The 5491-nt window shown below is 31.7% G+C and overlaps 1 pseudogene; it reads right to left on the bottom strand.

The window, feature by feature from the left end:
- Nucleotides 1-208: 208 nt before the first annotated feature.
- On the bottom strand, nt 209-2698 carry LOC141684862 (xyloglucan endotransglucosylase protein 2-like; annotated as a pseudogene).
- Nucleotides 2699-5491: the final 2793 nt, after the last annotated feature.

Here is a 5491-nt window from a genome sequence, read left to right as displayed (position 1 = left end):
ATTTGATAAAAGTCATGGAACTATCCCTAAAGCACAAATATGTGCATCACAGGAGTAATTTAGTAAATAGCCCTCACAAACAGTGAGCTGCGTATATAATATAATATGATTTTGTAAATGTTGACAACAACATGATTCGGGGGGGATCTATGACGAGTAATTGTAGGATACTAGAGGAATCAAACATACACTGCAGGAATTATAAATACAGTGGACAACAAGTATCAGATTAGAATAGAATGGTGTCACAAAGCCATAGTCCACATTGACCATTTCAACAGATCAAACTAAGCGTCGCGATCTCTCTTGCACTCAGGAGCCATCGTAGGAAACCTTTTTCGATCTGTACAGTAATTGTAGATTGTAAATCTCTCGCGAACCCATTTAAGACGACGATACTGATAAGCATCAAGATCTTGAAATGCCTTTTGATCCCACCAACGCTGTCCTTGAGTGGCACAGAACTTGGCATTCACTGACGACTCGCATCCGTCAATGTGGAAGCCCTTGTAGGCAGCTATGAAGGGTGCCTTGGACCAGTCCGTCTTCTCCAATCCTCCCCTTGTTGCCCAATCGTCGGCATTCCATAAGCTTGAGTACAATTTCATTGGTTGATCAAATGGAAACTTAACTCCCAAATCTTTGCTGTTTTTGAACACTCTGATTGGAATGTCATCAACCAAGAACCTATAACAAGATCACAAATTTCATTACTCAACTCATACTTCATCCATTTAACATTACATCAGAACATCACAATTTACCTAAATAAATACATATTTTATTTGTTGAAATTTATAAAATCACCATGCTATCTTTTTCCAGCTACTGTCGAAATTATAAACATTATAAACAATGGCGAGGTTGTCCAATTTCAGTAGTCGCATCCTATCATTAATGCACATCGCCACTGCTGAAATGAACTCAAATTTTGATTCTCATCTCACACTTTCTTATCTTTTTATTTAATTTGAAATTATCATGATGATCTGGAGTAGAAAAAGTCGATATTTGAGTGTGACCAAACTGAGGGAACCAAAGAAAACAAAGTTTAAAATGGACTAAAAAGTTGATTGCCAAATCTAAAGTGGCATCCGAGATTCTACGTCTTCTACTAAATTTGACGACAATGACAAACAGCTATTGACTCACAAAACATACATAACATGGGAAAATTGCACTTTCTTGATCATGTGTAAATACATCTAACAAAAGGGTGTATGTGTCTACCAACTAAAGCAGACGTTGATATCTGTAGTCTCTACGTGTGATTGAGAGTAAATGGTGGAAATCAACAGCTTAAATATTCTCATTTTCGATTATTCACTACATACCAATTAACAATACATCTGCACATATAGAGGCACGCACATGTACACATGGGGACATGATTTGAAAACAATAATGTAGTATATATTTTACAATCTTCTACCATAAACAAGAGCAGTAAATCATGTGATAAGATCCTTTTGGAAACATCAAATTTTCATGTACTCTTTTATATATTGAATACATGGATATATTAAAGTATTATGTACACATAAAGCAACACAAACATAGTAAACTTGTGTTATATATTAATGGAAGCACTAACAGATGTTATAATTTTCTTCCTGAGAATATAAGAAGACCAACATACATAAACTATAATATAAAACATGATGATAATTTCTAAATATAAAGGGGGCTTACACAATCTGGTACAGATTCCACAAAATAGAGTAGGAGTGGAAGTCTTTGGTGGGGTCAAACCAGAGGAAAATCCTTTGCTCACGGTTACCCTTTCCACCGGTGAACACATTAGTCTGTAGTATATATGGCTGTCCTGATCTATTTCCCAAGAACTCGAAGTCTATCTCATCATGCTCTGAGTTTTTGCGATGATAGCTGCCCAAACAACAGGTCATGTTTTTAACAAAAAATTTAAACTAAACTCGTTTCGATTTCAACATTAATTTTACTACTCTAACACAATGTCACCAAGTTCATTCCATCATCCATTGTGTATCAAATGAAAATGACCTGACATAGATGGTTCATTAACTAACAGTTTGTCTTGTTGGTGCTTGTTTAAATGCAAACTAAATAATAGTTTTGCCACAAACTCTAGTTATTATCGAAACCGTTAAGATTTAATAGTAAGATGATATTTTTCCCGTTTTTTGGTAATTTGTACTACGATAATCTTTATATATAGTGATTACTGGGTATGCAGCCTAACAAGAAGTTGAAGATTTTTGGTCCGGGATGTTTTTTTATTCATTTTTGTAGTTATGCAACCTCCTTCCCCCAAATCCTGGTTCCACTACTATATGTGCTTACAAATATTTGTGTATCAACGAGAGGCATAAGTAAAACATACATAAAAGGCGGTGACAGTGCCAGCAGAATCTCCGGGAACCATCCTTATATTCATACTGAAATGCCCGAACAGATAAGACCCCTTGGACTGAAATCCAGTACCTGACAAGAAAAATTATGAAAAAATGAATTTAGAAAAAAAATAATATGAAAATGACACTAAACAACAAAATAACAGAACTAAAGTAGTGTCATAAAAGGAAACTAACCAGTGTACTTGTCAAGAAGCAGCTGAATCTCATTACCACCATTGAAGTACTTAATGTGATCAAAAGCCCAAGTAGGAACATAGTTTCTGCCAAATGGTACATTCACTGGTTTTTTGAGCTGCACCCATTGCCATTCCACTAGCCATTACTAAACAAGCACAAACATGCTCACATAACTAAACCTCATTGTACTCTCTTGTTTTTGTGTGTGTAAGGTTGAAAATGAATAGGTAAAGAGAGAGTTGGAGATGAGAAGAGAAGCTAACTCTAGTTGAGCTTTTTATAGCAACTGCTGCACTGCTCTACTTCTGCACCAACGAGGTGTCTTCCGGGTCGGGTGAGAAATGTATTATTAAGGCTTTTATTATTGACTGTACCATTCTGAGCTGCTCATGGGTTGGACTGTTTTGGACTCCGCTGGACTGATGGGCCCATGTTTATTTGTGGAGTGAATGACTTTTTTTAACTACTAGACAAGAGTGATATTTCGGTTTATCCGAGCATGTGCCTCCAAAAATGGGTTAAGGCATTGTTATCGAAATCAGAGGATTTCTCGAATTTCATCCATAAATTATAAATATTTGGTTCGATAAAATTATCTGTCTGAATTTAAGATATTAATCATTACTTATTAATCTAGTCATTTCTTTTGGTATAAGTAAATACTTGTTAAGAAATTTTAATCACATAATACTGATAATGAAAACGAAATGAATATTTTATGAAATTTATGATAGGAATAACAATATGACAATAAAATTTTATATACTAATGATTCAAGTACCGTGCTCTTAATGCCCGCATTAAATTTTATTATAAAATATTAGGCTTAATAATTAAAACTGTAATGTGTCGAAGATTGATTATAGAGATTCGCAATACAAGTATAAACATGATTCATCATTCATCAAATCAACCATATCGATTCGACCATCAATCATTGCGATGGAAATAATGTACATGCATTATAGTAATTTATATAGTATCAAGGATAGGACAAGTATTAGATAGTATCCCATTTAGCTCGTCTCGTTGATTTCTATACATGCACTATTTTCATGTATTTCGAAATTTTTATAAAATATAGTTTTATAATATTTTTAATTTTTTTTAATAAAGTTTAAACATGAAATTTTTATTTAGAAAAAAAAAATTAAAAAAAATATTTGTGGAATTATACTTTAAAAAAGCATTGAAAAGCGTGCCGAAAAATAATGTATAGAATTCAATGAGACAGAGGGAGTATGTTATACTACCTCCCGTCACATGGGGTTCTATACGTTTACTATTTGCACGTATTTCGAGACTTCTATAAACTATAATTTTGTAATGTTTTTTTTAAATTATTTTTTTGAATAAAAATTTAAATATGAAACTTTTATTCAGAAAAAATATATATTTATAGAGTTATGCTTTAAAGAAGTATTGAAAGCGTGCCGAAAAGTAATGTATAGAATTCAATGGGACAGAGGGAGTACTAACTTAGAACCTACACAGTGTTTCAATGATTTAATAATTTAAATTAATTTTAACTTGACTGAATTATTATATTTAGGTCAGATAATATTTTATTTTATTTTTTAGCCAGATAAATATTATATATTTATTTTTAACTCGATGTCATTTTATCGATCAGTATTATATTTCGATTTTAATTTTGGAATAGGTCGATTTAATAACAAAAAATTTTCAGTTTGGATCATTTGTATTCATTATTTTATTTTATCTCGAGATTCATTATATTATTATGACAAAATTTCAATATTTAGTTTTTTATCTTATTCAGTCTGGATGAATAGAATAATTTTGTTTAGCTGAAATAGTATATATTATTTTATCTATCGCGAGTCTGGATCAATTAAATTTTTTTGTTTTAGCCTTGATAAATAATATTTATTATTTTGCTTTATTTTAAAAAGCATTATACCGAACAACAAATTATATTTTATTTTTTATTTTCATCTAGTTCAATAGTATAATTTTTTTTGGTCTAGACGAATAATATATACTATTTTTTGTCCTAAACCTTTATATCGACCAAATTTTATATGTTATATTGTTGTCCGAAATCTTTAAACTGATCATGTTAGGAAATGATAACAAAGAGAGGGGGGGGGGTGAATGTGTTTTACTGTTTTTATGTTTTTCTTGAGCTTTTTATGGTTGAACAAAATAAATTAAATCTTGTAGTGAAATGTGTTACTGCAGAAATTTAAACATGCAATAATCAAGAACACAGATCTTTCAAAACTCACTTAATTTTATATTAAAATTAAGAATGTTTTGCTACAAAATTTCTAGGCTCTTTGTTGATAAAAAGCTTAACTTCTTCTTGAGAGTGTTACAAGATTTCTATCTAAATTGTTAAAACTGACTAAAGGACCAGTGTTAACTTTATAATTTAGTTAACTGCTGTTTTACACAGTGTGCAATAAGACATGCTATTAACTTTAGCAAACTGTCACTTGTCATTTCCATTTTAGGAAAAACGTATCTTCCATTTATGGCTTAGCATATCTTAGCATCTTGTGTTTACTTTGATCTTCCTTTGTTAATTAATCTTCACCATTAATCTTGCACATCCTTCAAACTGCTTTTTGTAGACTTGTCAATCCAGCTGTTTGGATTGTTTGTTGATTGTGAATCTTGGATATTGAACTGGTCTGCAAATTGTACTTTGAGATTTTACCTCGAGATCTCCATTTGGTCTATAGAGAACTTGACATCTCGATAAGTATATTGGCTTATCGAGATCTCTAATACTCCATAGTTAATTTGACTTGTAGAGATCTCTGAGTTCTCTATAAGAGAATTTGGCTTGTCGAGATCTCTAGTCTTCATATCTTTACTTTGACTTATCGATATCTCTGAGTTATCTAGTGGTTTATTGACTTATCGATAACTCAGAGTTCTCTAGTCAA

Source organism: Apium graveolens, chromosome 9 (genome assembly GCF_009905375.1).
Source record: "Apium graveolens cultivar Ventura chromosome 9, ASM990537v1, whole genome shotgun sequence".
NCBI classification, from domain to species: domain Eukaryota; kingdom Viridiplantae; phylum Streptophyta; class Magnoliopsida; order Apiales; family Apiaceae; genus Apium; species Apium graveolens.
This window is presented reverse-complemented; position numbering and strand designations above follow the sequence as displayed.